The sequence below is a fragment of the Phoca vitulina genome, unplaced genomic scaffold (assembly GCF_004348235.1).
Source record: "Phoca vitulina isolate PV1807 unplaced genomic scaffold, GSC_HSeal_1.0 scaffold1, whole genome shotgun sequence".
Classification (NCBI taxonomy): Eukaryota; Metazoa; Chordata; class Mammalia; order Carnivora; family Phocidae; genus Phoca; species Phoca vitulina.
The window spans coordinates 71,125,798-71,152,975 of NW_022589704.1; the positions used below are offsets into that span (position 1 = coordinate 71,125,798).

At 42.5% G+C, this 27,178-nt stretch overlaps 1 protein-coding gene across 5 annotated transcripts in view; it reads right to left on the bottom strand.

Annotated features, from left to right (window-relative positions):
* The window catches only part of TANC1 (tetratricopeptide repeat, ankyrin repeat and coiled-coil containing 1), a 229,918-nt gene that overhangs the window by 169,865 nt on the left and 32,875 nt on the right, over nucleotides 1-27,178 (bottom strand). The window contains exon 2 of one of the 5 annotated variants that reach the window (XM_032410023.1): nucleotides 4,267-4,388. The exons of the other annotated variants lie outside the window; for them this stretch is intronic. The gene's annotated coding sequence lies outside the window, so the exon portion shown is untranslated. The remainder of the gene's footprint in view (nucleotides 1-4,266; nucleotides 4,389-27,178) is intronic. 5 annotated transcript variants of the gene reach the window in all.

Genomic DNA, 27,178 nt, shown 5'->3' on the forward strand with positions numbered 1-27,178 from the left:
GATGTAGAGATAAAGGAACCCTCGTGCACTGTTTTTGGGAATGCAAACTGGTGCAGACACTGTGGAAAACAGTATGGAGGTTCCTCAAAATTGAAAAATAGAAAAACCTTATGATCCAGCAATCACACTAATGGGTGTCTACCCAAAGAATACAAAAATACTAATTCAAAGGGATACATGCACCCCTATGTTTATAGCAGCATTACTTACAATAGCCAAATTATGGAAGAAGCCCAAGTGTCACGTGACTGACGAACAGCTAAAGCAAAGGAGTCATATATATTCACAGACACACACATATATATGGAATATATATATAATGGAATATTACTCAACCATAAAAAAGAATGAAATCTTGCCATTTGCAACAACATGCATAGAGCTAGACAATAAAATGCTAAGCGAAATAAGTCAGAAAGACAAATACTATATGATTTCACTCATATGTGGAATTTAAGAAATGAAACAAATGAGCAAAGGGAAAAAAAAAAAAAGACAAATCAAGAAACAGACTCTTAGAAAACACACTGATGGTTGCCAGAGGGGAGGCAGGTTGGGGGGATGAGTGAAATAGGTGATGGGTGTTAAGGAGTGCACTTGTGATGAAGACCGGGTGTTGTATGCAAGTGTTGAATCACTACATTGTACACCTGAAACTACTACAATACTGTATGTTAACTAAATGGAATTAAAATAAAAACTTTAAAAGAGAAGAGAGGCTTGGGACGCCTTGGTGGCTCAGTTGGTTAAGCATCGGACTTTGGCTCAGGTCATGATCTCAGGGTTGTGGGATCAAGCCCCACGTCCAGCTCTTCGATCAGCATGGAGTCTGCCTGTCCCTTTCCCTCTGCTCCTCCCCACTGATTCCACAATTACACACACGTCACTCTCTAAATAAAAAACAAAAAATAAACCTTGTCCTTAGCACCTACTATTAAGGAAAAAAATATAGGACACACAAATTTGAGTAACACCCAGTTCCTGGCCTCAACAAAAATCAACCTACCAACCAGAAGTCCAAAATAGCACTGTGGCATTATGGGACCACAGCAAAACAGAGTGACATGGTGTCAAAGGTTTTAGAGTCAGGCAGACCAACCTAGAGGTTTAATATGTCCCAATCCCAACCCGACCATGCTTTACTTGCCCTGTGATCTTGGGCCAGTAACTTGATCTCTGAACCTTAAGGTTCCACACTTATGGGGCACCTGGATGTCTCAGTTAAGCGTGTGACCCTTGGTTTCAGCTCAGGTCGAGATCTCAGGGTCGTGAGATCCAGCGCTGCCCCCACCCCCACCACCCCCGGGGTTCCAAGCTCAGCATGGAGTCTGCTTAAGACTTTCTCTCCCTCTGCCCCTCCCCCTAACCCCTTCCCCCCGCACTCTCCACTCTCGTGTTAAAATCTTAAAAAAAAATTCCTCACTTGTAACAGAGATAATATGCCACAGACTAGTTGTGAAAATTAGAAATAACATATGAAAAGTATCTAGGATTATGCAGAGTACAAAATGTATATTACATAAATGGTCATAATTGTCTCATGTTATTGTGTCTGCTTATATAAGCCCAACTACAACTTTTAATGCCTATAATATTTAAATGTCAGTGGAATGGCCTTTTCCTTTTTTATTTAGGTTATTAAAATGATAGAATTTAATTGCAAATGAAGATATGGGGCTGAGGGAGGATGAAGGATGAGTCACACATTTCTGGCTTGAATAATGCCAATGACCAAAGTGGGAAAAGCAGACAGAAGCCTAGGGATAAGGGAACTTGTGGGAGTTGGGGGGGGGGGGGGGGGGGGGGTGCGGAGCAGAGAGACAGGAAGCAGGCAATAATTGGGAGGGAAAGGAGTTTGGTTTGGATATTCCTACTTAAAAGTAAATATGAGTCATCCAAATAGAAATGTCCAAGAGACTGTTTTTAGACAAGGGGATGAACTCACAGAAAGACTTAGCGGTCATTAACATGTGGGTGGTGGCTGAAACCACAGAAGTACTGAGGTCCCCCGAAGAGGCTCAGCAGACTAAAAGAAAAACCACCAAGGATCAAAGCTCAGGGAACATGAACATTTAAGGGCAAATACAGTAGGACCTAGGAAGAAATTAAAGAAGAAGAAATGTAGTCAGAAATGATGCAAAGGAACCCAGAAAAGGAAATTTCAGATGAGGAGTGGTCAGTGCTATCAAGTGCTACAGAAAAGCCATGTCAAAGAGTTCTATCAGAGGCCATCTGTAACCTTAACAAGAGCAGTTTCCATGAAGCTGAGGCAATGAAAAGCAGGTAACAGGTCATCTCTAAGGTCCCTCCTAAGCAGTAAGATTCTTTGATCTCAAAATATAAACTTATTTTCCATCAAACCTTATTAAAACCTCAAATAACAAAAAGCTGCAAGGTTTTCTTTCAGAGAAAGGGAATTTGCAAGAGACACAGTTAAACATTTAACTGATCTTTTAAGCTCCTATCAACTTCCTGAAGTTGGTCCCAAGGAAGGAATAAAGAAAAATTAGCTAATTCTCAACCACCCAAAAACCTCCTGGAAGAGGAAAAAACTGTATCCCTTACTAAATAAATTTCCTGTCTAATAAATCTGAGGGCAATACATTTAAATTGCTATTTCAATACTACTTTGAAAAATGTGTTACCATAGGTCAAAAAACTTTGGTTTCAATATGCAAATCTCTGCATACTTTGGGTAAAATTCCATTTAAGCAGATTCCCACCTGGATTTCTAAATAAGCCTTAACTCTTATTAAATTTAGAAAATTGTTCTTCAATGTCATTCTTCTCGTTCCTTGTATACTTACAATGATAGAAAGTGTTGTCCTAGGCAATTTTAACTTAAAGTTATAAAATGGTTCTACCATGCAAATTATGGCACAATAAGGGAATGTTTGGCTTGGCTGTATGAACTGGTTAAACTAGTTAGTAGAGTTCAAAAATAATTCCCCCAAACATCTGCTCAGGCTAAGAAAGAGTTTCTTTGTTTTTAAGTCTAGTCCACATAGAAATATTTTTTAAGAAGTTATAACTATCTCTTTTAGGAGTTTTAAACAACAAACATATATAGCAGGGACTCCCTCCCCATCCCTGAACTTCTAGTTCAGTACACTGGGGGTGGAAGGAGGGTCCCAGTATTCTAATTTTTAAAGCTTCACCTTAGATTCTGCTATGTACTCCCCAGCCATGCTCCTGCTGAAAAGCTTTACCTTTTGGCAGGATCCCCCAAAGTTTTAGGGGCAATGTGACCACTGTGTTGTTTATGACAAGCAAGGCATGGCAGGAGGGGTGAGTGCAGAATGTGAAATCCTGCCAGCAAGCCACACAGGACAGATAGCAGGGTGCACCTGCATGTTACACGGGCGTTTCAAGAATTCACAGAGGTTTGGAAGCAGGTTTAACCTTGACCCCCATCTCCTATGGGGACGCTTTCCAACACCCACAGATAAGGAATATAGGGCAGTCTTCAGAGCCCTCAGTCAACCATTCTATCCTGGACCTCCCGGGGATTCCTGCTCCGTGGCCTCAACTGTGAGCAGCTGAGCATAAATAACAGTCCTCCAAGCTGTGCTCACTTAAGATGGGATTGAAGATCCAGTTCTCCGCCAACTCTCTTCTTAAAGGAAAGAGAGAATATTTGAGTCCTACTAACTGCCACACATTAGAGATAGGGAATGCAACTAACAATGTGAACAGAACAAAAGTTTTACCCATCAGGAGCTTCCAGCCTCACCCAAACCCTTGAAGCAGGTATTTTTGTTTGAAAATTCATATACAAAACTGCAGTACAGGAAAACCATAGTACAGAAGTTTACCGGCTTTCCTAAAGTTCCTGAAAGCACATAACTAAAAAAAAAATCCTCCTTGAAACCCAGGGAAGGGAAAAGACATAGCTCAGAATAAGTTAACAGGACTGCTGTGTTTGCAAACTGTCAATATTAAGGTATTAAGCTACTCACACAACACGTATTAAATGTTTTCAGTGGAGAAGTACTGTGCTAGGAACCATACAAAGACCCAAAACCTTGAAATGGGCACCAAAAAAAAAAATCAGAAAAGTTCTGGGAAAAAAAAACATATCGAAGCATCCCTATTAATAAAAGTGCTTTAACACAGTAATTAAGACACCAAATTTTTTTCAAAAATTCTTAAGTTTCTTTGACTAAAAACCCAATTTACTTTCAAATCCCTCAAAATTTTCAGAGAATAACTCATCTTGGAAAACGGGGTCTGTCAGGGGTCGGATTCTCTGTGAGTCCCACTCACCTTGCCTCACCCCAGAGTCCACGTGCTGGCAACAGAGAGAGGCGGTCTCACTCGGGGGGTGGGGTGGGGCACAGCACCCAGAAAGCTCCTCTGGACAAGTCGACCACAGAAAACTTAGAGAACTGGAAAAAAAGAAATCCTGTGAGCACACTCGCCCTAGGAGACAAGAAGCAGAGAGTTTATAAAACCAGCTACAACCTCCCAGAAACTCCCGACAAAGCCAGGATGGAGAGGAAAGAGACATCAGCATATACATACTCTTAACAGAGGGGAAAACAAGGTGACCGGCTGGCAAAAGCAAGAAAATTAGTGCTTTCTTCCGATGCCCTCTATCCGAGCAGACCAGGGACATTTACTGAAAGCCTCCAGTCTGGAACAGGGTACTGAAGTACTTGTTTACTTCTCCTATCTCAGGTTTTCTCTTTAAGTGATGCTAATAGGTCTGCAGCCCAAGACACAAAGAAATGTTTCAAAGGTTTGAAATAAGGAGCCAAGAACCTCCCTAAAGCACTAAGGGTGCCCACATCTCCTGCCCCACTCCTCACAGGTCCCAGCTCTCCACACAGCTCCCGCTTTCTGAACACACTGTCCAATTTCACACCTCTGCCCTCCGGTTCCCTCATCCTGAGGCATCTCTCTCCCATTCTGGAAATTAGTCATCCTCCTAGCACAGCTCAAATATCCCCCTGCCCCACCCCCAGGGAATCTCACCAGACCTTCTCCTAGGGAATCTGAGCTCTAGCGTCCGCTTCCTTCTGCCTCGACCTCCCCTCCTACCAGTTTCTCCAGGGCTGGTCTTACCTGCCACCCCTACCCCCGAGCGCCTGCTCTTGTCACAAGAGGAAAGACACCCAGTGCATGCTTGTTGAATGAAGGACTCCAATAAGAGGTTCCCCATGACTGACTCAGTCTATTTCCCGGGGAAATGTTCTTCCGCAAGGGTGCTATCCATGCCCAACCACACCAGCCATCAGGCTCGGCCCACAGCAATGCCCTCACAGCACTGCGGCTGGGCTTCACTGCCAAAAAGGACAGAATCGTGTGTAGTCACATTTAGGCCAACAAAACCACCTGGCAGGGCAGCGGAGTCTTAGAGGTTCGTGCACGCAAAGCCTGGGTGGAGTCCTTCCCTCTCCCCTTTAAGTCTGTTTAATGAGGAGCTCTAGAAGACATGCCCCCCTTCCCCACCAGGGCTTCAAAGATGAGAACAGAGCACAAGAGCCTTTCTCTGGGAGGAAACCGGGGACGGCTGCAGGGCACAGGTTCAAGTCTCCCCCACTTCAGAGACAGCAGAGATCTCCCTGGAGCAGAACACGGAGGAGAAACCGACATGGACCAGGTGAGCACCTTGGGTCAAATGTTTCCTCATCTTGCATTCAGCGACAGCCCACAAATGCTGCCAAGACTTCCAGACACCCCAGCTTCTTCTGCCCCCAGGCTGCTGACCTCACTGGTGGTATTTAAGCACTCACTGCAGGACAGCACCACCTGGTGAATAGCAGCTGCTCAGGTATCTCAGGGCGTCCTCCTATTACTCACTCATAAAAGGGATCACCTGCCTTTTTACGGAGGGTTCTGGCAGCCAGGGAAGGAAGCCATCTCACAGCTGATGTGAGTATTTCAGCCAACCTCCCTTCTTAAAGCACACCTCAGCAGAGAAGGCAAGCTTCTCACTTGTCCCAGCCACACCTACACACAAGCTTTAAGAGAATGTCCATCACAGCCCGCAATATGCCAGCTGCCAGACAGACCCTCTGCCCAGAGGACCTGCCGATGTTTGGGCACCTTAAAATTACATCTGTAATACGTTATGCAAACACACATACTTTTCCTCTGGCCCCATCTCCACCTAGAGCAGCCCATCTGTTACACTACTTCTGTAAGGACGGGGGAAAGGTCCTTTCTGAGTTCGAGACTACAAAGGCACCACCATAAATTACAGAGTGACAGAGGTCCCAAGGGGAGGCGGCTTCCTGCAAGAAGGACCGTCCCTACGGCCTGTTTTTGTGGTGATGAGATCACAGTGTTTAGATTCTGTATTTGGTCCTACATGGGTTTTAAGGGCCATATTCCGTAATTACAGAAAGGAAAAAAAGCAGGTCAACGAGACCAGAGGAACTCTGAGTGGTGTTTGAGAAGTTACTTATAACTGCAGGGAGATCACTCACCTATCCAAACTCAGAAACTATGCCTCGAATCTGTCCTCCAGAATCAATGTTAGGTTAGAAAAAAGTGCAACTTTCTACTTTTTACTTGCTTTTGTTTCAGTATTCCTCCATTCAGAGGGCTCCATTCCCTTTCAATGCATAATCCAAAATTTGGGCCCAAGAAAGTTTTGAAAAACAAGCATGCCACAAAATATTCTCCTATAAAATTCAAAAGACAACAAAGCACACTTATTGGAAGAATTTTTATGGAACCTAAAACAACGGGAGTTTAGAGAGGAGGTGAATAACCCTCAATTGCCAATCACTAGCTCTTCATTTGCAGATCTAATTTTTAATTGGCGCCTAAAAAAAAAAAACCTTAAAATGCTTTTGAGAATTATGAGGGTTTACTTCCTGGTCATCACTCTCTTTCAAGGATGAACAAAGAGACTCCCAAGTTGTTTATCCAAGAGAAATAAGTGTGTGTTCGTGGACCAAAGCGTGTGACCACCGGCTCCATGTGACAGCCCATACCCTCCGGCTGTACGGGGTTCTGCAGCCCTCAACACGGCTCCACTAGAACATGAGGCCCAGAGAGGAGATGAAGATCACAGCCTGCTGCACGTGGGAGTTCACGGAGGTGTAGGTCCCAGTCAACTGCATAGACGGAGTGGAAGACCATGTCACTGAAATGCTAAATCGAGGAAAGGAATGTTCTCGGTTGTTGTTTTGTTTCCTTTTGATGCTGATGCTTAATAGAAAGCAGACTTAAATAAAGGAGGAAGAGAGGGAGAAGGAGAACCCCAGGGACTTGGCATGCATTGGAGGGACAGGAGCAACAAGAGGCAATTTTTTTTTTTTTTAAGATTTATTTGAGAGAGAGACAGATAGTGATAGAGATAGCAAGAGAGAGCAGAAGCAGGGGGAGTGGGAGAGGGAGAAGCAGACTTCCCGCCGAGCAGGGAGCCCGATGTGGGGCTCGATCCCAGGACCCTGGGACCGTGACCTGAGCCCAAGGCAGATGCCCAACGACTGAGCCACCCAGGCGCCCCCAAAAGGCATTATTTTAAAATACCTGTTTTCATTTCAAATCCTGCAGCTCCCATCTTCCTTGAGATGCAGGTACTGGTAGTACCATCACATCTCACTCACACTGAGGTGGCTTTTAATCCTAACCCCGGATCAGAGGCTCCGGCGAGCTTTAGAAATCCTGATGCCAGAACAATGAAAACAATCTCTGGGGATGAGGCTCAAATGCTGATACTTTATAAAGCTGACCTTAAGTGATCTTAAGGTATAGCTGGGACTACGAACCACTGCCCCTGCCCTATCCCCAAGCTGTTTTCTTTTTTCTTGACGGTGTGGGGGCAGCAGGAAATATTTATGCCTAAGAAAGGGGTGGTAGGATAAACAAATGGACCAGGGAAAGAGCTGGAGGAAGCTGAAGTGAATAATAACTTGCAGGTGGTGATCACTGGAGTGGGTGCAAGGTGTGGCCTGCAGGGCTCACTCCCTTTAGGAGAAGACAGGAGTGGGACAGCCTGGGTCGTTCCCCAGGTAAGCCCTGGATGGCAAGAGGGAACAATCCAAAGCTCATCCATAAAGAACATTCCCAGGTCAAGTGTCTACTACGTAAGAAGTGATTATAATATGATGGTTTTCATATGTGGAGAATCTACTGAACTGTATTTACTCCTGTGATTTCTCCTGGTTCTTCTATTAACAGTATTAACAGGCTTGTTGTTTTGATCCATATTTCCTTGCTCCCCAAATCTAACAAAGTACACATTCATTACAGGATAACTTCCTGGAGTTACAGCACCCAAAAAAACAAGCTTCCCTAGGCATAAAACCCAGCTGGCTCATACAAGGGCTGAACCCAGACGTGATTTTAAATTGTCATCATTATGTTCTCCGATGTGACGGTGACCGGATAAGGAGGAGAACATGGGCATCTGGGCGAAGGATGAGGACTGCAGGAATACCGTCTCCAGTTGGGGAGTTAATTCTATTCTCCCTTCCCTGGTCTTTAATTCTTAGAGCTACCTGTTCTCTTCCCGTCCTTCTGAAACAGTAACAAAAATCAGGCAGCCCAGCTTGGATGCCTCCTTCCCAATGTCTCTCATGGGAAAGTTAATCAGCTTTGCCTAATCCATTCTTTACCAGTACTTCCCAAGTATGTCCTGCAGGCCACCGTAGCAGAATGAGGTCATCCCTGGACACCACCTCAGACCACATAAGAAGGGGATCATACTATCTGGAGTAGAGCCCAAGAGTCTGCATTTTAATCAGCCACCCAGACACAACAGTCAGGGAACCAGTCACAAACCCTCATCCATTCCCCCTTTGAAATGGGTTCAACAAATGTGCTGCTAAGTCTCTCCAGAACCTCTGCTACTTCCCTATTGGGGTTACATTCTCCCAATGCAGCTGGTTTCTCCAATGTCACTGCATGACCACGTTCTCAAATACCGCTTGGACCCCAGCACAGCTTGGACCCCAGCACAGCTGGCTTAAAGTTCCTGACTCGAGTCCCTCTGCTCTGAACTCGCACCCAATGCAAAACTTCTCCAGCACTTTCACTTAGGGTTTCGGGTCTGTTAGTTCTCTCTCCCAACTACATGCTAAGCTTCTTGAAGGCAGGCTCCATGTCGTCCCTCTGGATCCTCCACAGGGCTGGGCGCATCTTAGGTTTCGAGAATAGTGGCTGACTGACCAAACCCTTGCCTCAGCCCTGGGTTTGCCTTCATTCACCTTCTTCTCATTGTCCCTGAGAAAACATTCATTCTCTCCTTTCCATAACAAAATTGTCTCAGGCATGGGTGGGAGAAAAGATTTACACACTAGTGGGGGAAAAGGGGGGAGGGGACAGAAGTCATAAACTAGCAACCTCAACTATCCAGCAAGCAGCTAGGAACCAAAACTTAGTCTTTGCAGCTGCCAAAATCTGCAAACCTTCACAGCTCAAAACACAAACACACAGCTCAGAAGAGAACTCCCCAGCCTCTCCCCACCTTGATCCAACACCTCTTTCGCAGGCCCTCCCTGAGAGCTATTTTACTCCTCTTCTAGATAGGATTCTAACAGGAGGGAAATATTTGGTTTCCCAGGTCACTGCAAATTAAGCAGGTGGTGGGTAGCTGCTAAATCAAGGCACAATGAGAGCCCTGAGAAAGTATGACGGACAGGAGACAATTTATAAAATCCCAAACAGATTACAGGTTGTTACAGTTTAAATAGACTTTCAATCCCCAAAAGTGTCCAAGGACAGCAAAACAAAACATTTCAAAACAACACAATTAGTGGCCCTGAAAGATTATCCCGGGCACTAAGAAAAGGTTATTTCACTTTCAGTAGGTCTCCAAGCCACTCTGTCCTTGAGAGAAGATGCCCACATGGCCAACCTCAGTCCCGAGGACCCATGTGTTCTCAAAAATAAGAACAGGCACTGTAAGCAGCGGCAGCGCACTGACTCTCGGTGGTCCCCAACACTACTGAACACCGGGACAGGCGTTCAAAGGCGGGTACACAACCCTGAGCATTGCCATGCTGATCGGGAACCTTCCATCTCTCTATTCCCATCCTTGCCACACACTCGCACTTCTCATCATCTACCTTTTCTTTGGTATTTGTTAAGTTAAGCTCCTTACCAGATTTAAACTTCCCTGAGCAGAGGGATACCATGCATGGACACCAACTTGCCTGTTTGCCTGTTTGCCCTTCGCCAGTTCCCTTTGTTTAGAAGCCCAGATAGTCTTAAGGAAGGAGGGATTTAAGTAAGTGTGTTTTAAAATAGCCCAAGCATTTATTTTTTTTTTAATTTTAACTCCAGTATAGTTAACATAAGCCCGAGCATTTCCACAGTTTTTAAAGATGCTGATTTTCCTACTTTCCTAGGGAGTTAAAAAAATATAAGTTTAAATGTTAGGATTCTATGATCAATGGGGCAAGCTTCGGTTTATCTTGGTATCTAATCTATATGGGACATAGAGCCAAGGAATAAATTCTGCACCATTGCATGTACCTATCTGAACCACAAAGGTTAGGGTGAGTTTTTCCTTCATCTACAAGCAACCTAACCTCAAACGGCTTCAATCATTTATCTATTCAGAAGTGATTATTGGGTGACTTCATATTTTTGTCTTGATAAGTAATAGCATTCAAAAGTACTGATTTGCTTTGGGATTAGTAAAGAGAGTACTTTAATGAGTTTAACTGGTAGTTCCATAATAAAAGGTTATGGTTTATACTTGGTTCAAGTAATTTTTTTTATCTACACTGAGTTAAAAAACTAAATCTATTTCCAGATTCACAAAAGCAATTCTCAGTTTTATTTAAGCTCATTGTTGAATGTGTCCCTTACACTCAGACCCATTCATTTTACAAACAGGCTACAATGACCTACCAGGGTACTAAAAACCTCTCCATTTTAAGAGGGTGGAGGTCAAGGTTGTCGGGACATCCAGGCCTGGCCTGCTGTTTTCAGCTTCTACAGCCCTTCCCTCCCACAGCTGAGGCCTCTTGACCCTTGCCCCACCCTGCTTCTTTGGCTCAATCCAGCAGGAATTTCAGGAATAGAGATTTAAACAGTTTGGGCCAAGTTGCTTTTGCTGCTTAACCGGCCCTGACTTTGGGTCTAGTAACTCGACTTCTTTCTCTTGCATTCCATAGGCCTCATTCACCCTCTTGCTCAGTTCTGATAACCTCCAAGTCTCTGGGGGCTGGGGTGTTTCCTTGCCCTTGGCAATCCTCCAAAGGACCAGAGGTCTTCTCTGGACCCACAGGGGACACGGATGCCCCTGTCAGGCTACTCTGCTGTGCTGGGCCACTCCAGACCACCATGTGCCAGGCCACTAGCACTGAAGACCCCTGTTCTTTCCTCCTGGCACACTAGACTTCCTCCCAGCTGCAAACAGTAGGTCTGTTGCCCCGCTACACGTCTCCCACCCCTGGGCGGGGAGTTCCAGGCCCAAACGGGGCCTCAGTAGGAAATGACTCAGATCACAAAAAGCTGAGGGTCCCCTGGCCAGAACACAAATAAGTCACAAGATCTGGATTTTAACCTATCAGAAATGAAAATCCCAGCAACAAAACATCAACAAAGCAAGAGAAAATAGGATGTGTCTTTTCTCTGAGAAAAATGCCCCTATGCTGACAGTGGGTACGCTGACGCCATGGCGGCTTCCTTCACAAGTTCTAAGGTGAAACCTGAGGAAAATCAGAGAAATGGCTACAACTGTCTTCCCTGGGTGGAGGGGAGCGAAAAGCCTTCTTACAAACCACTCCAAAGCTAACACCTACGGCTACTGAAATTACAAATATGAAAACAACAACGTAGGTCTTCTCTCCAAAGAAATCAAGTCATGTTCTAAAACCCTGATAACAAAGCTAAATTTATATGCACATTTTATCAACATCTTTAAAAAAAAAAAATCAGACAACATTAAAAACTCTAACTGGCTAAACTGTATCCCAATTCAAAATAACATGAAAAACTGCAACCTTCATTTTCTGGTCAAAGCTTATTTTTGCAATACCTATCATTTTCTACAGAATTCTAGCATTTTCTGCTTTCCACCACTATTTTATAGAAAGACATTTCTCCCTTGGCTTCATATCTTTGCTTTTTGATCTTGTTAACAATCCCGAAAATTCCAACCTTGCAATTTTTTCAGTCCTGGGAAGGAATAACACACAGTCATTTAAAAACCAAAAGCAGTGTCAACACTTCCTCAATGACACAGCTGCTGTGAGTGACCAGTGAATAAAAACTTGGTTTTGTGTGTGTTTTTTTTTCTTTATGGAAAATGATGACTTTGCCTCAAAATAATTCTCAAAGTTACTGAACACATGGTCAAAAACAGTAAGGCATCAGGAAAGCAAGAAGTACTAACTACCTGTGATAAAGTACAGCGAAATACATGAACAAGAGGGTCTGTCCAATGACTCTGGACAAGAGAGGACCCATTCTCTATGCCATGCATTACGTGGAGCACAAGTTCTGTATCACAAACCCAAATATACATATTAGGCATGTGATCCAGCAACCCCACTTCTGGGTATTTATCCAAAAGAACTGAAATCAGGATCCCAAGGAGAGATTTATACTTCCATGTTCACTGCAGCATTATTGATAATAGCCAAGACTGCAGAAGCAACCTAAATGTCCATTGACAGATGAGTGGATAAAGAAACTGTGGTGCATATATATATATATACACACACACACACATATACACGTGGAATATTATTCAGCCTTAAACAAGGAAAGAAATCCTGTCACATACTAAGACATGGATGAACCTTGAGGACTATGCTAAGTTAAATAAGCCAGTCACAGAAGGTCAAATACCGTATGATTCCAACTCATGAGGTATCTAAAGTAGTCAAACTCAGAGGCAGAAAGTAGAATAGCTCCTGGCCAGGAGCTGAGGGGAGGGGGAAATAGGGAAATGTTGTTCATTGAGTATAAAGTTTCAGTCATGCAAGATGAAAAAGTTCTAGACACCAGCTGTACAAGATTGTGCCTATAGTTAAAAATACTACATAGTACACTTAAAAATTTGTTAAGAGGGTAGATCTCATGTTATGTATGTGTGTGTGTTTTACCACAATTTGAAAAAAAAAAAGAAGAAACAGGCTCAGGAATTCAGATGATGCTGGCTTCAAAGTTCCCATCCCTTCTGCTTCATATTGCCTACATGCAAGAGAAGTATATATGATATAGATTAGCATATAATTCAAGGCTCGAGCACATGGTAGGAAGAACGGAGGGGGACAGGGAACCAAAGAAGGCTGAAATAGTTGAGGAAAGCATCAAAATGGAGGGTGACTCAGCTCAACCCCTGAAGGATTAAGCTGAGCCTGTGGAGCCTCCAACAAGCCTGGCATGTGAGTATGGACACTGAGCTGGTCCAAGCCAAGAAGGCATGCTAGGAAAGAGCTTTCAAAGGCTGCAGGGGCAAAATTATGTAGAACAAACTCCACACTTCCAACCCATGAATTAATCACTGACAGCTAGAAACTGAAGCAAAACCAAAGGAACTGGTCAGGGTATCCTAAGTCATTTATAATCTAGCCCTCAGAGTTTTGAATGTTTTCCAAATCCTGGAAAAGACCTTGCAATGTGACCATTAAGTAATATAAAAAATTATAAGGCACAGCTCCCCATCAGGGCCAGTCTGAGTTAAAACAATCAGAAGACCAAATAAAGTGTATAACATTTCTAAAGAAAGGAATAAAAATATGGTATGAGAGTAATGCCCCATTTATCCAACATCCCTGGAAAATTAGGTATGGTAAATAAATGAATCTTTAAGATAATGAAACTGCTCCCTTTAAGTATAAAACCTTGTCAAGGGGCGCCTGCGTGGCTCAGTCAGTTAAGTGTCTGCCTTCAGCTCAGGGTCCTGGGATTGAGCCCAGCATCAGGCTCCCTGCTCAGTGGGGAGTGTGCTTTTCCCTCTCCCTCTGCCCCTACCCCCCTACCTCATGTGCATGAGCACTCTCTCTCTCTCTCTCTCAAATAAATACATATAATCCTTAAAAAACAAAACAAAACAAAAAACCTGTGTTAATAGGGGACATCTGCACATGGACTGGAGTTGGACAGATATTACGGAATTATCTTTATTTTATTGTGTGATAATGGCATGGGGGGATCTTTCTTAGAGATGATACTGAACTCTTTACAAGTAAAATTACATAGTGTCTGGAATTTGCTTTAAAATGCTCTAACCACATAAAAACCAGTGGTGAAGGGTTAGTAAAACAAGATTGGCAAAATGTTAGTATTTGTGAAGCTGGCTGATCGGTATATAGCAGTTCATTATATTCTCACTACTTGTATGTTTTTGACAATTTCCATAATAACTTTTAAAAGCCCCAGGTTACCTATCTGGAATAAAACCGTCTCTAACATTTACAATCCAGATTCCAGCGACCTTATTAGTGTACACAGGTCTCTCTCAACCTGGAATATGTTTTTACTCCACCTGGACAACTCCTATTCACTCCCCAAGACCCTACCACCTTGCATTCACTCTGGAGCAGAGGTCTTAATTTTCCCTCTGCTCCCACTATATCCCCTTCATCTCTACTCTGTACCCCTTATTATACTGTCTTGTATTTGCATACGAAACCATCTGCCCTCTTAGACTGTAAGTAAGGGACCCTAATTTGTTTATCATCATGTGCCCAGAGCCTGGCACATAGTACACACCAAATAAATATTTGGGAATCTAACAAAACCTAACCTGGAGTCATCACAAAAACCCAGTTACCATCCTGCCACGGGATCTTAGAAAGGCCTGTCAGGCTGCACACAGCATGTGTTTTTTCTAAGCTGATGTCCTTACACAGTCAAGCATGTCTCCAATTTCCAGACTGTCATTTCTACGGATAGAATTCAAACGGCCTCCAGATAAAAGAGCCCTGGGCACACACTTAGGAGACAGGTGCATATAAACACAGATGATCTATCTATTCCGGACCGCTTAGAGGGCTTTTCTGCTTAATTCCAAAAGTGCAACTGTGTTCAGGATAACTAGATTGCCAAGTGATACACAACTGTCCCAGTACAATACCTACATCACCTGCCTGAGGAGGTCACTGAGAGAGGGTGGCCTTCTGCCCCGCCCCCGACAAGCACTGTCACCTCGAGGGAGTTGTGTCCCTCCCCATCCCCCCCCACCACCACCAGTAGACTTCAAGTCTCAATGATCCAAGAAAGAACACCTCTAAAGGCTGTTGTGAGCAAGTAAAATCATGTATATCCAGGGCGTTCAAACCTATTTTTATGTAGCAGAACTCTTTTCTTGTACAATGCCAAAAAAGACATTGATCTCTTAATTTCTGTAGGAAAAATTTTCAATTTGTTTTTAACAAGTCCCCTTTCCCATCCTCAAACTTTGACGTAAGGCCATATCACATACTCTAGCCCTTAATTATATGCCACTCCATATTGTTTGTCCTTCTCTTGCATGTGGACAATATGGTAACATAGAAAAACAGAACTCTAAAGTCACAGTGTTCTAGATTCTTCTGCTGGCTTGTCAATATTTTTCATATACACTATTTTTTTTTTTAACTTTAGAGCAATATTCTTTGGGTGTGTTTGGGAAACATTAAATTTGAAAATAACATTAAGTTCAGCAATTCCTTCTGTTTTCATTTCAGTTGTGTTTTGTTCAATTTAAATAAAATTAAATTACTGTCTTATTTTTATTTTTTTTTTAAGATTTTATTTATTTATTTGACAGAGACAGAGACAGCGAGAGAGGGAACACAAGCAGGGGGAGTGGGAGAGGGAGAAGCAGGCTTCCCGCGGAGCAAGGAGCCCGATGCGGGGCTCGATCCCAGGACCCTGGGATCATGACCTGAGCCGAAGGCAGACGCCCAACGACTGAGCCACCCAGGTGCCCCTACTGTCTTACTTTAAATGTGTGCAGGAAAGCTCTGAATGGTAAAAGTACTTTTCTGCATTTTTTTTTAATTTATACCAAAAGCATAGATTACTTTTGTCATTGGGAAAATAACTTAAAAAAAAAGCCTTAATAATTTCCAGTTAAGTGAGAGAAGCATCCAAGCCCTACCCTCCAGCTTCAAATGTAGACTTGAAAACCATGGACATCTACCAAGTGGGGGCAAAGGATCAAATATTAGATGAATGTGATGATTACTATATCATTCATATGTAAATTACCTGTTTTAAGTTAACCATTCTCATTTACAGTATTATCTATAAGATGATCAGATATTTTAGTTTAGGGTCCTGTGCTAATAAGGTAAGGACTTGGGTATCTTAGCCTCATGTAACTCCAGACTCCAGGCATCTCACAAAGACTCCAAAACCATACCTGTACTAGCAAACCATTTCAAATATCCTAGTAATGATCCACAGCTCAGAAGCTGTTTATATGAGTGATAACACATTATTATACTTTAACTTAACAAGCCCTGTTTTCCCACAGATGATGGAAAGATCCAAGTAGCAGCACTATGTGCCTAGAAAAAGACCCTGGGACCAGAGGTCAGGAAAAAGGAGAGACACAGGATGCACCACTCAAAAGATGTACGTGTCCAAGAGGGTTATGTCTACACCATCCAATAGAGGTAAATGTCCAAGAGGGTTATGTCTATACCACTCAACAGATGTGTGTGTGTCCAAGAGGGTTCTGGCTGTACCACATAACAGATATATGACCTTGAACTAGGCTCTTAAATTCGTTGGCCTTGACCAGCTTCATATACAAAGTCAGCAAATTGCATTAGGTGTGTTCAAGTGCTTCCAATTCTAAAATTCAATCTAAATCCAAATTCTTACCTGACTGAATGAAAAGAAATAGGTGTGTATAATCCTTAACATATTGGCTAGCATGCAGTAAGCATGTCACAAATGCTAGCAGCTGTTATTAGAATAAGGAGGTTTAGGATTATGTGTTAATACACAGCATATATTTGAATTTCCTTGGGGGATTTTCTAAACACACACTTTAAAGTCCTATTTTAATCAGCACTGTTAAGTCAAAAAAGCCCTTCATAAATTATGAAGCTCTACATGAGAGGACATGAACCTCTCAAGATCGACTGGCTTTGTTTCGTTTTAAATGAGACTTGCAGTGAACTCCTGCAGCAGCAGAAGAAATCACGAGTGCTGTAAAGGCTCACTCAGCACACATTTACTGAATATTGCTACATGAACATCACAGCTTGGGGAGCAAAGATCACCAAGACCTGCCTCTGGGTCCAAACAATGGCAAGTGATGAGAGTGCAAGGGGTAACAAACTGTTGAGGGGCCTAGATAAGTAAAAGATTATCGGGAAACTTCCAGAGTGGAGGTCTCAAACTAACAGGCAACAGAAATCCTGTCTGGCCCACGTGCTTTGGTTTTGTTTTTAATTGAGTTAGGTGGCCAAGACTTAGAAATAGCGAAGTCATACATAAAGAAGGAGTTCTAGCTTCTCTTGGAAATTTGGAAGTGCCAGCAGTATTGGGCCGCATTTCCACTCAGCAGCACTCCACCTCCGCTGCTCCCTTAGTTAACCCCAACCCTGGGGCTGAGGATTGGGTGCCATTCCTGGTCCGCTCATTCCATCGCTGGCTCAGGATTCCATTTGCCTTTGTGCACACCACCAGCGCACAACCAAGGAGATTCTTAGGAGTTTAGGCTCTCACTCAGAGACTACTGAGCCGGCATCTCAGCTCTGCCACATACTAGCCATGTTATTATCTTAGGCAAATAATCCATCTTTGTTTCCCTCTGCCAAACTGCAACATGAATAGTATTTACCTTTTTTTTTTTTTTTTTTAAAGATTTTATTTATTTATTTGACAGAGAGAGACACAGTGAGAGAGGGAACGCAAGCAGGGGGAGTGGGAGAGGGAGAAGCAGTCTCCCTGCCGATGCGGGGCTCGATCCCAGGACCCCGGGATCATGACCTGAGCTGAAGGCAGACGCTTAACGACTGAGCCACCCAGGCGCCCCTGGTATTTACCGCTTGGGGCTGGTGTGAGGGGAGATGTGTTGTTACCTGCAAAGCACTTACAGCTGTACCTGATACACAGCAAATGCTTTATAAATACTAGATGTTACTACTCTCTGGCCCCTGAAGGCATATGAGTTTTGAACTTCTGTCCTAGAGCTTTAATATCCTAAAGTTAGCTACTACATTATTTTATGATCAAAAAGAAAATGGCATATGGTGAAAGCTAGTCAGATAGAACTTAAGAACTACCAGACCTTTAAAAAAAAAAAAAAATTACACCAGACCTGCCAGACACAAAGGACAAATATATGACTGCACTTACGTGAGGTACTCAGAATAGGCAAAGTCATAGAGAAAGAAAGCAGAATCTCTATTAGAGGGGCACCGGGGGAGGTGGGAATGGGGGCTTACCGTTTAACGTTATAGTAATGTTAGAGTTTCTCTTGGAGATGATGAAAAAGTTCTGGAGATGGGATGTGGTAATGATTGTGCAACAATCTGAATGTTCTTGATGCCACTGAACTATACACTTAAAAATGGTTAAAATGTAAATTTTGCCATATATATTTTAGCATGCATTTTTAAAAAGAATTAATTATTAGAGGGGCACCTGGCTGGCTCAGCTGGTGGAGCACATGACTCCTGATCTTGGGGTTGTGAGTTTGAGCCCCACACTGGGTGTAGAGATTACTTAAAAATAAAATCTTTAAAAAAAATGAATTATTAGAGCCTACATAATTCAGTCTGCTGCTATTTGCTAGAATTAAATTGTTAATGAGCTCAAAGACCCCAAATGCACTATAAGTTCATGTTCTCAAAAGCCAGATACTGTATTTCCCATAATAGTTTAGGAAGAACAGTATTAACTATTTGAACAGCTGTGCTGCACAAAGAGTGGGCTTTCTCTCAATTTGGCGGCCTCGTGGGAATGCATCTGCAGCAAATACAGTATGAGGCCGGTGGGATAGACTTTTAATACCTGCCTACAGCAGCCGGGCTGTTCTTCCTTCGTTATAAAATGCTCCACACAGATGCCTCTGTCTCTCTTTTCTCTCAACAAATATACAGAATGGGAGGCTTCCTGCCAAGCACTATGTAACTGGCTGCCTTTGAACTGTGGGATGCTGGGCAACAGTGACAAGAGGTTTTGATCTCCGTGCCTGTTCTATAACAGCATTCAAAACACACACACACACACACACACACACACACACACACACACAAGTCTTGCCAGGCTATAAATCAACATGCACAAGAGAATGTCCTAAACCATTTCAATCAGGGTCTTATTTTTAAATTTCAACATGCTGGCATCTGTCCTTCATTTAAAAAAAAAGGTATGTAAAATATAAGCAAACTTAAAACTACTTTGAAAACTGTATTTAACCTGCGTGCACACAGTACATGCAGTATGTATCTGTAGTCTTCCAACTCAGAACCACTGCAAATAGTTATTTCCTGACATTTACAGAGCCATTCCCTACGAATTTACAATCCTGAGTCAGACAAACTGGACCTAGCTCTAAGAAGAAACTGCATTACACTTGGAAATTTCTTAAACAAACTGATACCTTTTTGGCACAAAGGTTATTTGGTAGGAAATATCCCTTTAAATATTACTGAAAATTCAAAGTCATAGGATATATTTTATCTTTTAGGTATTATATTCTGAGTACCAACCCAAACCTGGATGGGAGAACTACCTGGTACCTTGATTTTTACTGACACCTGATAGTTAAAGAGACTAACCACCCAGGTGGCTGCATGTCCTATATATAAACCCTCAAACACTGACAATCATTTTCCGCTGCTAAGGCAAAAAAAGTACTCCTAAAAGAGAAAAGATCATGGGCAAAGTGCACATATATTGGTTTATATCTCTTAAATCAATGTATACATCAAATCACAAGAATTTTTATATTCCAGGGATCAAAGGGGGAGAAGACAAATGTTTTTAAAACAATAAAAAACAGCCTCAAGCAAAACCGTTGTGATCTAAGAAATGACTTCTATCTATAAACCAGCATGTCAGGGAACCTGAAGGAGAGCAACGGGCATTTCTGTGAGTAAAAAGTTTGGCTTTCCCTGTCTAGGCTGCATATAAACCAAACAACAAATATTTATTAAACAAGGCTGAGAAAGTTGATGAATTTGGAGACAAAAGGAGAATGTGACCCCAGATACGTTACTGTTATGAACTGAATTGTGTCCCTCCAAAATCCATTATAGTCCTAACTCCCAGCACCTCAGAAGGTGACTCTATTTGGACACAGGGTCTTTATACAGAGGTAATCAAGTTAAAATGAGATCATTAGGGTGGGCCCAACAACTAGACTGGTGTCCTTAAAAAAAAAAAAGGAGAACTTTGGACACAGAGACTGAGATGCACAGAGGACAGATGACATGAAGGCACAGAGAAGAGAAGGTCATCCGTAAGCCAAAGAGGGAGCCGGGAACGGAAACCTCTCTCACAGGCTCCGGAAGGAACCAACCCTACTGACACCTTGATCTTGAACTTCTAGCCTCCAGAACTGTGAGACAATACATTGCTGTTGTGTAAGCCTCCCAATATGTGGTACTTGTTACTGCAGCCTTCACAAACCAATATACCTGATCCAGACTAATACAGCTACCAACCGAACCGTGTGGCTTAAGACTCAACAGAACCCAGTCATCGGGGCCTCTCCTATCAAGTGAACGCAAGACAACACCCATGTGGGCATCCTGCAAATCTACAAATGGCTATGGAGGTAGTCGGCGCTCTGTCAGGCACAGTGGGTTACAGAAGAAACCTGAAACTCTCTCTACCCTCTCCTGCAAAAATCTGACCACCTAACTGGCACAAGGGAATTGTAGAATGCACTGCAAATTGACCAGACTGCTATAAATCAAGGCCAAGAATGTATTTAAAAAAATCAAATTCTTTACTTATCAGCCAACAACCCAAAAAGCAGAGCCAATTTTTAAGACAGGATTTTTTCCCAGGACAAATGGCAAGTATGTTATAAAAGCCCCCAAGTTCTGTAAGGTTTGAGTACATCGGGATGTGTTATCCTCTGTGTCTCACCCCCTTGGGACACAATCTTACTGCAGGAATATGACGTAACTGCCCTGCTTTGTCCACCAAACAGAATACAATATGCCTTCAATATGTCAGCCTGTTTCATCTCCCTAAATGCATAATTGATTTTCAACATTTTATGCTCCAGTTACTGCCCAAAAGCAGATCGGCACAAGTTCACATGTCAAATGTTCCTTCCTTTAAAATACAAAAGGAGTGATCGGAACAATTAACGAACGGTCATTAATTTTTCTGGGAGAAGTCATTTGCTTTCCACCCTCTCCAGTTTCTTGCTCACTCACATATAAGCCCCTCAAGTATCAGAAAGGATATAGAACTTACACAACCTGGCTAAAAAACAGAGCCACAGATACCATGAGAAACGACCAAAAAAAAAGAGGAAGGAATTTTCCTTATTTAGAACACTGAAAGACTAGCTACTTACATTCCCAATAGAAACAGAATTAGGACCAATGTCAAACAAAAATTAAAAGCTTAAGCTTCCCTTAAAAAAAAAAAAGTAGAACTATATATTTAGGTCATTTTATTTTTAACCACAGCCTTCTAAATGACCTGAATATCCCAACATCCACTCTAAATGACAAGTTTTAGAATTCGTATGAATAATTTAGTTAGGCAAATTTGTTTTACTTGTAGAATAAAAATGTTACTTAAGAAAATGACAAGCCGGGGTGCCTGGGTGGCTCAGTCATTAAGCGTCTGCCTTCGGCTCAGGTCATGATCCCAGCGTCCTGGGTTTGAGCCCCGCATCAGGCTCCCTGCTCAGTGGGAAGCCTGCTTCTCCCTCTCCCACTCCCCCTGCTTGTGTTCCCTCTCTCGCTGTGTCTCTCTCTGTCAAATAAATAAATAAAATCTTAAAAAAAAGAAAAAGGAAAAGAAAATGACAAGCCAGTTGCCCACAATAATTTTCAGTCTGAGTATCTCCCATTACTCTTAGGAAAAAATAGTGTATGATGGGAGAGAACAAACTTAAAAACTAGGTCTCTCGCAAAAACATAAATAAAATAAAATAATAAAACAGGATCTCTCGCATAGCAGAAACTTCAACAGCCATATGGATAAGGGTGGTTTTTGTTTACCTGAAGTTTTCAACCTATTCACCATCTCCCAAAAAGACTAGAAGCACCAAGGTATTTTAGAGTTCCAAAGGCATGCAGCTGAATTCAGTGTCTGAAAGACACTGCTATTAGCACAACTACCGGGACTTTCTTAGAGCATGGAGTGAACAATATACGACACGATAGTTTACTGTGACTCCTACTAAGATGGAAACCAGAGCAGCAACAACACAGGTAAGGCTTGTTTTGTTTTGTTTTGAAATACAATTTCACTTTTACAGAAGCCAGTATCTCAAGTAGAAGAGAACAATTTATCCAGAATGTTGTTGACTTTGGGAAACAGAACAGCATTATTATGGGAGGAGTGGGGCGGGGGGGGGGGGGGTGGATAACTGGTTCCTGTTTCTCTTCGTATGGAGAGCAGGCCTCCAGCTACCATCTGGGCCTCCCCACTGGCCCCTCATTCACCCCTTCCTAAATGCCCTGGTGACTTATCTAATCCTTGAGGTTTGGAAACAGAAACTAGGGGTGGGGGACCCAACCCCTCCCCACTTCCTCTCCTTGGGTGTCAAGCTACTCTCTGGAAGCACACAATTAAGTCTTCTTAAAATGCTGGCTATATGGAAGCAGGCCTCCGTGTCAGGGAGCCTCAGTGGTCCAGCGCAGCCTGCTCTGTGATTCAGTGTTAAGAAGCCCACTGTTGATACTTTTGTGTGTCCTATTCTCCAGTACCGGTAAAAACGGTGCAATCTGAATTCCCACTGTCTTCTTTCTCCTTGTCTCTGTCAGAACTGGTTCAGAACTCAGACTGACAGGAAAAACTGGGGTGTCACTTTATGGCCCCTCCCCCAAACCCCAACAATCCAAAAACTGAGTTTTCCCACTTCAAGGGGTGGAATCTGAGATCTTGCTATCTTTAAAAAGTCTGTTTTGCTTCCAAGTAACCTATGAGAGAATAAAACAATCCCAATACCCCAAACACTGACTTTTTTTTCATTTCATTCAAAACTTATGATGAATCACTGTTACTATTATTACCACCATTTCTCTCTGTATTCCAGCTCAGCCACTTATTAGTGGTAGCCAGGTGACCTTGTCCACGTGACTCACACCCATTTGTAAAATGGGAACAGTGATGTCCCTACCTTACAGGGAGGATTTAGAGTAAAGAAACAATGAGGATTAAAGGAACGTTTGTACACAAAGCACCAGGAATATATGTAGTAGATAGTGTTAAATAAATGTCACCTCACCCTCATCTACTCAAAATGGACACACGATTATCTCTTCTACTTGAGATAATCTCTCTTTAGGAGATTATTCCAATAAACCTCTCTTTTATTTTTAGAGGAGGAAATCGAGACCCAATGTGAACAAGTGATGTACCAAAGATCACTCAGAGAAAATTTTTAAAAGTTTTTCATTCACTTCCACAAACACTTAGTTCTGAATGTTATCCCCCTCCCACATCCTTGAACTAGGGTTTGGCAGACGGTAATCTGTAAACTAGCACCACACGTTAGTACCAATTCCTCTACCATCCCAACAGTGGGTTCATGGGCACCCCTGCGGTAGGACAGGCCCTCCCGGGCGCTCCCAAGGCTTCTCATTCAGAGAGGAAGGGCTCGGCTGCATTCCCCTAATGAGTAATGTTTCTGGAATCGACATAACTTTTCCTTGATTCACTCCTTTAGTGAGGTCACTTTTCTCAAGGCCTCCCAGCAACCCCAAATCCTTATTTTATCAGTCTCCAATTCTATTCCTGGCACTGCTAAGGATCTGCCAACTATCACAGTTTCTCAAATTCCCCATTAAGCCACAAACACATCAACCAATAATTTATGAGTGACTAAGCCTTTTATATGTAACACTAAGGACAGGAATACTTACTAGTCATGTTCTAAGAATGACATTGTAACTATCATTTTTAAAAACTTCTCCAGAGCTGAACACTGCCAAAGACTGGGTATGTCTATCTGTCGGGTCTTTCAAAGAAGTTCTGAAGGGAACAGAAGGTATCCATCAATGGCCCATACCTGCTTTTTCCTCTGGTTCTTTAATATCCAGCCCACCTATTTCCAGAAGAGGCTTTTTTTCTCTCTTGTTGTGGAATGTCTCTCCCCAAAATATTACAATAGTACCCAAGTATTTTATTTGTGGATGATGAATAAAATGCATCACTGCTGAAATCCTGTCACATTGTACTTTCCATTCAGTACTGAGTACGCAGCTTTGTGCATTCTCGAATGAAAATGAAGCTTTGAGCAATCTTTCATTTATTTCCCCAGTCTGCTTAGAGTTGTTCAAGAAACAATTTGAATTCCGTATCTGTCTGCAATTCCCCACTTACCATAGTAGTTCAACCCAATCCCAGGGATCAGCGAAAAAGTAGATGATCAGTCTGTACCAACCATCATCCCAAATAAGCTCACATTCATTACCACTTGTCGGTTTGGGGCACTTACCAATGTTGCCAGGCTGAAGACTTCTACCATGGAATGCCAGCCACTACAGGACTCTCCCCCAGAGAAGCGAACAACAGTTTGTTAACTTGACAGTCTCCCTTCCCTGTGATCTTCCAAACCCAGAAACAGGTAAGGTATTTGACAATCTTAGAAAATATTAAGTTGTGGGAAACTAAGACTAATTTACCAGCAGATATTCCATAATGACAACAGTAAGTGCCCCACTCCCTTCTCTACTCCTGGCTTTCCAGAGACCTCAACGGCCTCCACCCCGGTCTCTCCTGGGGCCACAATCAGCGCCTCCTCCCTACCCCTTTATCCACCCGGCTTCTTGCCAAGGTCAGGTCCAGTGATTTCATCTTACTTCCACTTTCTCACTTCCAAATTTAACTTCCTTACTACTCCATTCAGGTCTATTCCTTTCAAATAGTTGAAATACCTTTCAAATTTGGAAGCAATTTTGCCAACAGTATATGAACCATATTTTTTCCTCTAATTCAGTGAGGCTGGCATAATCAGTCATGAGGAAGTGATGGGACCATTCTAATGGGGACACTTCAATCCTCAGGAGTTTGGTTTATGACCACCTCACCAACATTTTCAAGCAGATGGCCAGGCACAGCTTTCTGGTTCACTCCGCAAAACATCCTACACTCAATCTGCCTGACAGTTTACCTCTCTGTCAATTTCTCATCCACATAGCACTCCATCTAGCAGACCTTCCTTCAAAAAATGCTATGTGCTTTCCCTTGTGGATTACTTTCAGTCTTTCTAAACCAGATTGAACGTAGAAGGTGCAGAGAATGTCTAATCATGTTTACTTGTCTGGTTCTTTTATTTTTATTTTTATGTTTTATAATGACTATAATTCATAAATATACAAAATATACAAAATGTTACAGGTATGAGCAAAAAGTATTTTACTGATAGGACTCTGTGTCAAAAATGTTTAGACTACAGGCTAAACAATAACACTTTCTTCTAATATACATTTCTTGGTGATCTATGGACTATTCCTACTAAACTACTGTATTCTAGTTGTTTGGCTAAGAAAATATTTTGTATTCATGCAGTATAACATAATATTGTTATTACTAAAATCAGACCTCACTCTTGGCTTTCCTATAATATCTCTGAATTATACTTTCTCACCCAACTCTACCTTTTTTTTTTTTTTTTTTTAAGAAGGCTCCATACCCAACATGGGGCTTGAACTCATGACTCTGAGATCAGGAATCACATGCTTTACTGACTGAGCCAGCTAGGTGCCCCTCACTCAGGTCTATACTTTTAAAGATAGTACCCACAGTTAAAAAAAAGAAATTTGTTGTTTTACTTCAAAATTAAAACCAAGTGAACATCCTTTAAAAGATAAATGATACTTAAGGCAAATTTTCGAACACATACAGCGCTTAACAAAGTATAGGCAGTGTTCCAAGTTCTTTCTCATTTAATCTCCGTAACATTATTACAATTATATAATTATATTTATTTTTAATAAAATTAATTATAAAAATTGGTTTTTAATAGATGGAGAAATTAACTTTTGTAAAACTCAAGACATCTCTGTAACCACAGTAAATCATATTTTCAGTCAAGAGATTCTGAAGACAAACCTTTATTCTCTGTGCCTTCCACTTTATCTACCTATTGTCAAGGAATCCCAGTTATTAATGGTGCGGCCTTGGGCAGACAGTCTAAACTCTCTGTGCCTCAGAATCCTTATCTGTGCTAAATTCATTCACTGGAGCAGCCTCCTTGGGGCCAGGCTCTGTTTTTGGCTGGGGGATATAGCTTGAACAAAAGACAAGATCCTGTTCTCAGAGAGGCTTTCAGATAATACCCGGAAGGCACTTGGCCCAGAAGATAACGGCTCATTATAATGTTAGCCATTATTATTTCCCAAACTAAGGGCTACCTTCGTTATTGCTATTTTAGTCCTTATTTTCATTCTAAGGTAAATCCCATTTGCCTTACTCTACCTGGCCCCCAAGTGTTCCAAAGAAAAAGGGCAGAAAAGGGGACAGTTAAATGATTCATCAGAATTTGGCACCAGCAAGTATACAAGCCACCTTCCCTTGAAAAGCTCCCTTGTAAAGCTCTATAGATCCTGCCGGCTATTGGGGGTAAAACATATCACAGCCAGGGCAAGGTTCTACAAACGACTTTGGATGGAGAGCATCCCGCTGAGCTCAGATCCTCCCAGGACTCTGCAATGATGCTGACGAAAGTCTGTTTACACCTGGAGGTGACAGCTGCCCGGCTGCCGCGCCTCTGACGGCAGCAAAACCCTACTGCAGGGCAACTTAATCCCTATGATGCCAGCTTCCAGGCTGCCCTTGCAGGACCTGTCATGAGAACATCTCTTTATTTATTCAAAATGATTATATAATCACAGGCCACGCTCTCCAAAGTCACCACTGTTACACAGAAAGCGATGCTCAAGGAGCCTGCCTCTCAGCACAGAATCTAAAACCACCAGCAGGAGAAGAGTTCTGCTGAATCCAATGTAAGCATGTGAAGTAAAATAATAACAGGAACTCTCAACAGAGCACTTCCCTTATAAACAGCTTAGATCTCCTCACAACCACCTCTCTAAATCCAAGTATCTGGGATAGCCCCCCCCCCCCCCCCCCCCCCCCACCCCAGCCCCCCCCACCCCGCGCCCCCCCA